At 39.3% G+C, this 11,839-nt stretch overlaps 1 protein-coding gene across 1 annotated transcript in view; it reads left to right on the top strand.

Moving 5' to 3' along the window:
* The window catches only part of NRG3 (neuregulin 3), a 1,408,585-nt gene that overhangs the window by 148,461 nt on the left and 1,248,285 nt on the right, over positions 1-11,839 (top strand). The gene's annotated exons all lie outside the window — the stretch shown is intronic.

Genomic DNA, 11,839 nt, shown 5'->3' with positions numbered 1-11,839 from the left:
TGCTGTGTCCCAAAGGTTTTGGTATGATGTATTTTCATTCTTGTTTAATTCTAGGAATTTTTTTATTCCATCTCTGATTTCTTCTATTACCCAGTGTTTTTTAAGCAGGGTGTTATTCAGTTTCAGTTTCCATGGAATTGATTTTTTTTCCTTGCTCTTCCTGTTGTTCATTTCTACCTTGATGGTGTTGTGGTCAGAGAAGATACCTTGTATTATTTCAACGTTTCGGATTTTGTTGGGGATTGCTCTGCGGCCTAAGATGTAATCTATTTTGGAGGATGGTCTGTGTGCATTGGAAAAGAGTGTATGCTTTGCAGCTGTTGGGTGGAGTGTTCTATATATGTCTATGAGGTCAAGTTGGCTGATTGTGCCTTTTAGGTCTTCTATATCTTTGTTGAGTTCTTTCTAGATGTTCTGCCCTCTACCGAGAGTGGTGTGTTGAAGTCTGCTACTATTAGTGTGGAACTGTGCATTTCTCTTTTCAGTGCTGTTAGAGTTTGTTTTATGTATTTTCGAGCCCTGTCAGTGGGTGCATAGATGTTTATTTTGGTTATGTCTTCATGATAGATAGTCTCCTTAATCATTATATAGTGTCCTTCTTTGTATTTTCTGGTGGATTTGGTTTTAAAGCCTATTTTATCTGAAGTTAGTATTGCCACTCCTGCTCTTTTTTGGTAGCTGTTTGCTTGATATATTTTTTTCCATCCTTTGATTTTTTATAAATTTACATCTTTGTTTCTAAGGTGTTTCTCTTGTAAGACATCATATTGATGGATCCTGTTTTTTTAATTAATTCTGTCACTCTTTGTCTCTTTATGGGTGCATTTAGGCCCTTTATATTCAGTGTAATTATTGATAGGTGTGAGTTTATTGCTGTCATTTTGTAGTGCTTTTTTTTTTGTGGTGCTGACGTTTTCTTTGTTCTTACTCTACTGTGCTGAATTCCTTTTGTTTGTGGATTTTTTTTTCATTTCTTTTGTTTTTGTAGGCTTTTGTTTTTCCTGGGACTTTATGTTTTTCTTCTGTATTTTGATGGGTAGGTTTGTAAACTTTCTATGTGATTACCTTGAAATTTACCCCTATCTTCCTAGGTTTGAACCATTCTATTATTACTTGGTATGGCCTTGCCTTCCTCTCCATTAGAAGGTTCTATGACTATACCATTTATCTCCTCTTTTATTCTGATGTTGTTGTCATTGATAGATTATCACGTTTAGTTCCCTGTTTTAATTCTTTTGGTTTTGGATAGTCCTTGAGAGTTCATTTTCTAGATTAGTATCTGGCTTGTATGATCCTGCATCGTAGATTCAACATGTCGTCTGAAGTTGTTTGTTCTCAGATCGAAGGACTCCCTTTAATAATTCTTGTAAATTTGTTTTGGTTTTTACATAGTCCCTTAATTTCTGTTTATCTGGAAATGTCCTAATTTCACCATCATATTTGAGCGAGAGTTATGCAGGATATATTATTCTTGGCTGGCAATTTTTTTCTTTCAAAGTTTTATATATGTCATCACATTGTCTTCTTGCCTGCATGATTTCTGCCAGATAATCCAAGCTTAGTCTTATTGTTTATCCTCTGTATGTGACTTTTTGTTTTTCTCGATCTGCTCGCAGGATTCCCTGCTTGTCTGGTTTAGCGAGTGTGATTATGATGTGCCTTGGTGATTTTCTTTTGGGGTCTATCCTATATGGGGTTTGTTGAGCTTCTTGAATGGCTAACTTTTCATCTTTTATGACATTGGCGAAGTTTTCTGTCGGAAGTTCTTCAATGATCCTCTCTGTGTTTTCTGTTTTCTTCCCTGTTCTGGAACTCCAGTCGCTCGAAAATTTTCTTTTTTGATTGTATCCCACCTAATTCTCAGGGTTTCATTTTTCTTCATTGTTTTTTCTCATTTTTCCTCAAACGAAGTTGAATTCAAGTGTTTGTCTTCAATTTTGCTGATCCTGTCTTCCATCGTTCCAAACTTGCTCCTCAGCCCTTGTATGACACTGTCCATTTCTGAAATCTTGTTTATCTTCTGGATTTCTAATTGCTGTTTTTGTATAGTTTCTAATTGTGAATTTATTTTAGCAGTTTGTTCCTTTATTATTTTCCTGAATTCTTCCATTTTCTTGTGTGTATTTTTCATGAATTTTTCTGCCTTTTCCATGAATTTGTCTATTTTTTCCTCATTTTTGTATAGTTTTTGCTTCAACTTTTGGATAGCTTTGAATATTGGAGATTTGAATTCCCTTTCAGGTAGTTCTAGTGCCTTTTCTTCTTCTGGAAAGTCATCTGGTGTTTTATTTTTAGTGAAGTGGAACCATCCTGTCCTGTTTTTGTAAATGTTTTGATATTGTATGCTGTCTTCGGGACATTCAGTAGTTATTTTCCTCATTTATTGATTGTAGGTTTGTTTGTTTTGTCCTGCTTTTTTGTTTTATTTGATTATATCTGAGCAGGCAGGCTGTGCGTTGTTGGTTGTTTGCTCGTCTGTAGGCATGATACTTTTCACCTTCTTCAATGGGCAGTGTCAGTTGCTCAGGTATGGTACAGCAGGGCATGTTCAGGTGAAGGGGAGTTGTTGGGATGGGTTGTGTGTGGCATGTACTAGGGCTAACAGGGTGGGCCAGGAATCTGTGCAGGCAGGCTCTGGTAGGCTATGTCTGTGCTGCTTGGAAGTATGATGTTCAGCATACGGTGCAGGTAGGCCGGAAGGATGGGGGAGATTGTGATGTATGGAGCTAAGATAGGTATTTGAAAGAGGAGAGAGAGGAGAGAGGAATAGGAGCCAAAACCATACAAACCAACAAAAAAGAGTGCTAAGGGAGCTTGCCATTGCAGTGGAGAGATGAGAAACTGAGAAATGGAGAAAAACAAAAAGAAAATAAAAAGGGTAATAGAAAAAAAATGAATAAATAAAAATCAGAAAAAAAGAAAGAAAAGCTCCCATTTGTCCCGCCAGTGTGGCTGCAAGGACTGAGAAAGTTGCTTCCAGGCTGTGAAGTATAGGCTGAATAGAAGGGGTTAAGGTGTCACACAGTGGCAATTATTCAGGAGTCAGGAAGAGAAGGTAAGTATACAGAGATGAGAAACTGAGAAATGAAGAAAGGGAAAAAGAGAGAATAAAACAAAAAATCCAAAACCAAGGAAAAAACAACATCAAAAAAAAAGAAAAAGAAAAAAGAAATGCCCCCAGGGATCACTTCTGTGTAGCGTAAGGGAACAGCTGCCGTGCTGTGCAGTACTGCCTGGCTAGGTGGGGCTCCCAAGGTGAGAAAAGAAAAAGAAAACAAACAAGCAAATCAAGAGAGAACAAATCAGAACTAACAAACAAAGAAAAGCCCCGTGGATCCCACCAGCGTGGCGTCACGGGCTGGGAAGCAGTTTCACAGTTCAGCGGTGTTTCACAGCCTTTCAGGAGGAAGTAAAGATGGCACACGGAGCCAGGTATTTGAGAGAAAGGAAGGGAAAGTGGTGAGAGTAAGGAAGAAATCAAAAGAAGCGGAAAAAAGCAACAACAGCAGCCAACAAAATGGGACTCAGGGTGCCGGCCAGTGCAGGCGGGTGGAATCCAAGCAGCACTGGGGTGAAGCCAGTGCTTCCCGGCCAAGAGACCGTGGCTGAAGGAAGCAGAGGAGGCCGAGTGGGGGTTAAGAAAGGTGGGGGGTGGGAAAGCATATATCATTGGTTACTAGTTGTTCTGTCTCCTTCTGGAAGCTCTGTGAAGCTGCTTTCCGTACTCCCTGGTCGCCCATTTCCGACAGGAGTCCAATATGGCGGATCTGTGCTGCGGTAGCTGATGGGGACCTCTGCACATATCTCTCGTCACTCTCTGTTTTCTGTTAAGTTTCTTAGTCCATTCGGTGCTTGGCTGAGTTGTTTATCTCTTCATTTGATGCTTAGGGTTTCAGGATTGATGTTTGTCTCTGTTTGACTTAGTTTTTTGGATCTTTGCTGTGGAAGGACGGCGTGGTACTTCTGTCTATAGCACCATGTTGCCTGGAAGTTCCGTATCCATTGTTAAAAGTAATCTCACATAGTTAGGGTAACGACATAGTGTTTTATTACATTAAGTTAAATAAAAATTTATTATTTGAGAAACATTATTTCCCTGGGAGAGGTCAGGGCATTTTATAAAACGTTCAAGTTGGTAATGAGACTGCATAACCTCTTATGCTCTTCTCTTTGGGGATTTTAACACAGTCTGAAGAAGTGAGTTCTTAATTACCAAATATATTCATATATACTCATGTAAAATAAATTTCATTTATACCTTTAACAACTAGCAGACAAGAATAAAATTGAATAAAACTACGATTATCCATGAAAGTATTGGTGATAGTGTATATAAAAGATGCTTCATGCGTGTTCTGAATCTACCTGTTGTGTTAATTTTGTATCTGTAAGTAGCATAGAAGGTCCCTGGGTGGTGTAAATGATTTGCACTCCAGTGTTAACCTAATGGTTGTTAGTTTGAACTCACCCAGTTGTACCAAGGAAGAAATGCCTGGTGATTTGCTTCCTTAAAGATTACAGCCAGGAAAACCCTATGGGGCAGTTCTGCTGTGTAACACATGGGGTCACCATGAGTAGGAGTTGACTTCACAGTGACTGACAACAAACACAATGTAACAGAGATGCCCATGGGTCCAGCTTGCTGGAGCTGATGCATGGGGAGTACACACTGAGTATGGTGGTACTTGCTTAAGTCAAACATTTTTAGATAAATGCTCCATTCGCATGATGCTATCTGTGACAGTATTGACTTCTTTGTTAATAATATTTAGAATAAATATGTTTTGTTGGGAAGAAATTCATGCCTAACTCCGTGATAAGACTGTATCCAAATTTATCAGTTTGAAAATGGTTTGGGAGGATGCTGGATGATTAAAAACTGAGATTTTTGTTTGTTTCTAAAGAGCCAAATGTGTTTTCTTGTTTGTTGTTTACAAACTTTTCATAATAACCCTTTAGAACTTAGTGTACCTGCACTTTTAAAGTAAACATATTTTCTATTCGTCTGTATAATTTGTGCAGCATAGGAAAAGTTTTCACATACATTTTTGCTTTTGATCCTCCCAGAAGTCTTATGAAATAGTCATTCTTATCTCCATGGAGATAGAAAACAACTGTGGTGCTCATGTATGTTCAGTGGTATTCCAAAGTCATATACACAGCTTCATTGTTCCCTGTAGCCCACAGAATGTCATCAGAGAGTTGTTCGCCATGGGGCGATATGGCCAGTTTGTAGTTTAGATAGACTCCTCTGGCAGAAACGTGAATGGTAGATCGTGAGGTCTGACACTGAGGCAGGGACGTGTGTTACCTTTGGCTCTTGCCTCTCTTACACAGCCCACATCCCACACACAAGACGTGTTGGCTGTATTTGCAACACAAACTGACAAGCCAGCTACTTATCAGCACCGCTGTTTCCACCCTACCTGGTCTCAGCCTGCCATCACTTTTCTTCATCTACTGCTCTCCCATCTTCTATCCTTGTTTTCTCTAGCTCAACACAGCATGACTTTTTAAAAATGTTAGACCATATCATATCCTTGTTCTGATCCAAACCTGGCTGTAGCTCCTGTTTCAGGGTAAAACTCAAAGTGCTTTCAATGGCTACAATGCCCCACGTGGTCTAGACTGCCTCCTTCTTGCCACTTCCCCACACGCTAACTCCCCTCAGCCATATAAGCCTCCTTGCTCTTCCTGGACCTTACAGCCAAGCTCCCACCTTAGGCTCTTCCCTGGCTGTTTCTTCAGCTTGGAATACACTGGATATCCACCCCCACCTCTTCAAATCTGTAATGAAGTGCCATTTTCTTAAGGAGAAGTGAACACACTACTTATAATTACAGCCTAGTACTCTCCCACTTCTAATATCTCTTACCCGTTTTACTTATTCTTGTTCCTTTCATACTAACCACTTTCTAATAAAGTATGCAGTTTGCATATTTATTTTGAGTATTGTTTATTGTCTGTCTCTCCCCACTATGATATGAGCTTTATGAGGACAATGATCTTTACATATTTGGTTTACTTTATCTGCTTGGTATATTCCAAGTACCTCCAACAGTGCATGGCATAAAGTGTATTCTCAACAATTATTTGTTGAATGAGTGAATGGATTGAACGTTGAGGAAAGGAAGAGAGGACTTTCTAAGGTAAGAAGACACATGTTCTAATGCTTATGTGAACATATAGGATGGATTTTAAAATGTGAAGCTTGAAGTAATTCTTTTACCTATTTTTAGCTAATATTAAAGCTGGAGGAGAACCTCTAAAAACCAAAAAAAAAAAAAAAAAACCCATTGCTGTTGAGTAGATTCCAATTCATAGAGTAACTTTGTCCTACAGGGTTGCTGTAGGGTTTCCAAGAGTGGCTGGTGAATTTGAATTGCCCTCCTTTTGGTTGGCCACTGTAGCTCTTAACCACTGTACCACCAGGGCTCCAAAAACCTCTGAAGTATCCCAAAAAAGCCATACGTTCCAGTTCAGGAAATTTGGACCTCCTTGGTTGTCACTTCTTCTACTCTGTCTTATAGGGTCGCTATGAGTTGGAATGGACTTGACAGCAATGGGTTGGTTGTCAGTTCAGGAGGAATCTTTCGCAGTATATTTTTCTGGGTTCATCTTCTATGTGAGGAAGGAAGCAGGGGAAACTGATTTCTTTATCAATTCAGTTGATGTTAATTTCTCTGTGATTGATAAAATTGGTAAGAAAAAAGTTGTAAATGCAAAGAAAAAAAATGATTTCTCCATTAGAGAATAGAATGTTATAAATTACCATCAAAATAAATATAGCAAAAACAATTAAATGATTAATATTTACGACCTGAAAACTTCTTTAATAGGTTCTTTCTTGTAATTATTCTAGAGTAAATGATAAATAAAACAATATTATTGGAATAATTAATTCACTAGCAGTTCTGAAAATGAGTATCTTATTAATCTTACATCTGAAGCAGACACTAACAGTTGAGTAGGAAATTTGATTAATAGGGGAAAAAAATCTCAAATTAGTATAATACATTGCAATACAGTAATTTCTGTTCCAAAATTATTCATATTGATTCTTTTTATTAAACGGTGTCTTAGTTATCTAGTGCTGCTTTAACAGAAATACCACAAGCGGGTGGCTTTAATAAACAGATATTTATTTTATCACAGTTTATGAAGCTAGAAGTCTGAATTCAGGGTGCCAGCTCTAGGGGAAGGCTCTCTCTTTGTCTGTCATCTCTAGGGGAAGTACTCATTGCTTTTCAGCTTCCGTTCCTAGGCAGTCATGTGGCATCTGTCTTCCCCCATCTCTGTGTGCTTAATCTGCGCTTTTATATCTCAACAGAGAGTGACTTAAAACACACTCTACACTAATACTGCCTCATTAGCAAAACAAAGAAAACCTATTCCCAAATGGGATTATAACCACAGATATAGGAGTTAGGATTTACAACCCTTATTTTTGGGGGACACAGTTTAATCAGTAACAAATGGTGTTATCAGAATAAAGTTCTTATTCTGGCTTTTTTCCTCTTTTTAAAAAATTTTATTCCGTTTATGAATTTTTTACATTTTTTAATATAATACCTTGACAGACCTTATGCAGAAATTGCCAATTTAAAGTAAACAAAAATTATCCTTTACACCACTGTATTTCTTCTGCTCTTAATCAGCATATTTCTGCATTAATCAAATTCCTGTTACAATAAAGACAAAGATAATATTTTAAAAATCTAGTACTATCGTTTAGACTCATGTATTTAAAAAAGGAAAGTAAAACCAGGAGAAGAAGGGAAAAAAGAGAAAAGGGAAGGAAGCAAAGAGAAGGGAAAGGAAGAAGTGGAATGAAGACGGAAGGGGAGGACAAAGCAATTGCACTTTGCTCTCAGGTGCCCCGTCTGACACACGTAAGAAAGTTAATTAACTTCTGATCTTCCTTTCGAAACTCAGAAAACCTGAATGATAGTTTTTGTTGATATTGGTTGATTGATATTTATATTGCATTGATTTCTTTTTGTTGAAAGGCGTTCAGGAGACTTCTTGGGTATGTTGCTTAATATTCATGGCTCATTTTCTTATTTAACTAGGGGTGATAATAATTTTTAAATGCCAAATTTGTTTTGAGGATTTAATGAAATAGTGTTTATAGTAAATGGCGACCCATGTTATTATGAAACTGTTAGTGTCTGTCTTTCAAATTTTTCCAGTCTGGCCCCAGAACACAGAGATGGTAATAAATGCCAGAGTTACTCCTAAGAATTACAGGAAATAGTTGTGAGGCCCCTTGTACACACATAGCCTAATGATTCCAATCTTTTTATACTCCAAATAATTTGAAATGATATTTAGTATTGTTTCTCCTGAACCACATTAGAGCATTCTGGAAATGACTCTTTTATACAAATCCTTGCTTCTCCTTCCCACTTTCCACTGGCAAGAGAATAGTTCCAAGGCCAGGTGCACTTAGCTTCAGCTTCCTTTGTCTGTCCAAGGCTGCATGGCAAAAACACCATTTGCTCATTCTTTAAAAAATAAAAAGAGAAAATTGTGCTTAGTAAGTGCCAGACATTATAAGCAAATGCTCAGGAGTGGGAGAGAGAGATGATAGTATCTAATTCACAGTTTTAAAAGATCATTCTGGATTGCTCTGTGAAAAATGATGAAGGGTGTGTGGGGGGGTGTGAGTATGGGGACAGTGAGAAAGTGAGGGACTCGTTAGGAAGGCATCATAGGAGTCCGAGAAATAATTTTGCGGTGTCGTTTGAAGAGAGAAGAAGTAAGTCATGCTGGTGAATTGTGTGTGGAGAAGATAGGAAAGAGAGGGGAGACTCACTGATTTCTGGCCTGAGTATCTGGGTAGATGGTCTTGTACTGAGTCAGGTCTACTGAAGAGGTGTAGGCTTATGGGTACAACCATGAGTTTGAGAATATTATGTTTGAGACTTACATTGGATATACAAGTGGAGATATCAAATAGGCAACTGAATATATGAGCCTGGATTATAGAAAAATCTGAATACAAGATAAACTTAGGGATTCCTTAGAACATAAATGATATTTAACCTAGGTTTTGGTGTCTTCTGTTGTAAGGTGCTGTTGAGTAGCTTCCAACTCATAGTGACCCTATGTATGACAGAACAAAACACTACCTGGTCCTGTGCCATCCTCACAATCATTGTTATGTTTGAGCCCGTTGTTGCAGCCACTGTGTCAGTCCATCTCATTGAGGGTCTTCCTCCTTTTTGCTGACCGTCTACTTTACCAAGCATGATGTCCTTCTCCAGGGACTGGTCCCTCTTGATGACATGTCCAAAGTATATGGGACAAGTCTTGCCAGCCTTGCTTCTAAGGAACATTCCGGCTGTACTTCTTCCAAGACGGATGTCTTCCTTCTTCTGGCAGTCCCTGGTAGAGTTCATAGGATAGGTTAGGAAGAGGATAGGCTCCAGGATTGGGACCCGAGGATCCTCAGCTGTGATACGGTTGTTGTTGGCTGCCATGGAGTCAGCCCTGGCTCATGGCGACACCGTTACAACAAAACAAAATGCTGCCTGGTCCTGTGCCATCCCCATGACTGGTTGTGGATTGGACCATTGTGATCCACAGGTTTTCACTGGCTGATTTTCAGATGTAGATAACCAGGCCTTTCTTCCTAGTCTGTCTTAGGCTGGAAGCTCTGCTGAAACCTGTTCAGCATGATGCCAACATGCTAGCTCCAGTGACAGATGGGTGGTGGCTATACATGAGATGCACTGGCCAGGAATCAAATCTGGGTCTCCTGCATGGAAGGCGAGAATTCTACCAGTGAACCACCACAGCCCCCTATGGTAAGGCTGAGGAGGGAAGGTGGGAAAAGGAGACTGAGGCGTGCGTGGCGAGGTAGTAGGATATCCAGGAGAGCTGGTGTCTCAGAAGCCAAGAGATAAGTGTATTTTAAGAATGACAGAGTGGCCAACTGTGTTGAAGGCTACTTAGAAGTTGAAAAAGGGCTGGATCTGGCAACACGGGTTTGCTGGTGACCATTGCACGAGAAGATTCAGTAGAGTGGCTGGGGCAGAGGCGTGATTGGAATTGTTGAGTGGGCGTGTAGCAGTGGAGAGAGTGTGCACTGATGTCCTTTGGAGAAGTTTGGCTGAGAAGGGCAGCAGAGACATGGGGCTGTGGCTGGGATAAAGGCTACGGGATAAAGGAAATTGTTGTTTTGCTTTAAAGAACTGATAACCTAGAGCAGCGTTTTTTAAACTGCAGTTTGTGAACCAGTCGTGGTCTAAAAATGATTTTATTGTGTTGCAGTCATCGTTTAAAACATTAACTGGAAGAAAATAGAAAATATCAGAGTACATTTGACATGGCAAAGGCAAGAATTTTATTTTTATGGAACATATTATGAAATGTTTATGAACTGTTAAATATTTACACACACATATATAGGTGTGTACTGCGTCATAATATGAAATGCATTTGTTAAGGTCAGTCACAGTTTAAAAAATTGGAAAGCCACTGTAGTGGAGAGAATTTGCGTGCTGATAGGAGTAGTCTAGTAGAGAGGAGAGAGGGTACAAATGAGTAAAGGCTTGAGCTGCAGGGAGGGCCTCTTGCCTCAATTCTCTCTCTTCTCTTATGGCTTCTAGCGGTCGTCACCATCCACCTGGCCTTAAATGAGCAAATCCCATCTTTTTGCAAACCGGTGTGGTGGTGCCTGAAGAATTATTCTTTTTACAATTTAACAACAAAAGTACAAGCAACTCAATAAAAAAAGGGCAAAGGCATTGAAGAAATATTTCACCAAAGAGGATATATAAATGGCCAATAAGCACACAAAAAGATGCCCAACGTCATTAGTTGTTAGGGAGATGCAAATCAAAACCACAAAGAGATACCACTTCACCCCATGAGAGTGACTGTGACCAAAAAGCCCTAAAATAACAGGTGTTGGCAAGGGTGAGGAGAAATTGGAACCCCCATCCATTGCTGGTGGGAAAATAGGCTGGCACAACCTCTGTGGAAAACAGTTTGGCAGTTCCCCAGAAAGTTAAATATAGAACTACTATGTGATCCAGCAATCCCAACCCTAGATACATACCCAAAGAATTGAAAGCAGGAACACAAACAAACACTTGTACACAACATTCATTGCAGCATTATTCACAGTAGCCAAAAGGTGGAAACAACCTAAATGTCCATCAGCAGATGAGTGAATAAACAAAATGTGGTACATACATACCATGGACTATTACTCAGCCATAAAGAGGAGTGGAGTTCTGATGCGTTCTACAACATAAGTGAACCTCAAAAACATATGCTGAACGAAACAAGTCAGTCAGAAAGGGACAGTATTGTATGATCCCACTTATACGAAATAGGCTAATGCATGGTGACCACAGTTCATTAGTGGTTACCAGGTGTGGGAGAGAAGGGGAAAATGAGCGTCATCGCTCAGAGGGCCCTGAGTTTCTGTTAGTGGAGGTGGAATAATTTGGAAATGGATAGCGGTGATGGTTGCACATCATGATGAATGTAACCAGTGCCACTGAATTGTACGTAAAAAAAGTTGAATTGAAAAAGGTTTTATTATACATGTTTTACCACATTGAAACAATAAAAAAATTATAAACAACAACAGAAATAATTATCCTTTTTATCAACAGTAATACTTTGTCATAGGCCCTGTCATGCCTGTTATCTCATGTTATCTCATGTGGTCTCCTTTGACCGTCCCTGTAGTCTGTGGTATCATTAATGCTGTTTGCACATGAGAAAATGCAGGTGTAGAGACACAGAGTGACTTACCTGAGGCCAGGGGTCAAAATAGCTAGGAACCAGAACACTAAGTTCTGTGAATCCTTGTCCAGGC

The sequence above is a fragment of the Trichechus manatus genome, unplaced genomic scaffold, assembly GCF_000243295.1.
Source record: "Trichechus manatus latirostris isolate Lorelei unplaced genomic scaffold, TriManLat1.0 scaffold00166, whole genome shotgun sequence".
In the NCBI taxonomy this organism is placed as follows: Eukaryota; Metazoa; Chordata; class Mammalia; order Sirenia; family Trichechidae; genus Trichechus; species Trichechus manatus.
This window is presented reverse-complemented; position numbering and strand designations above follow the sequence as displayed.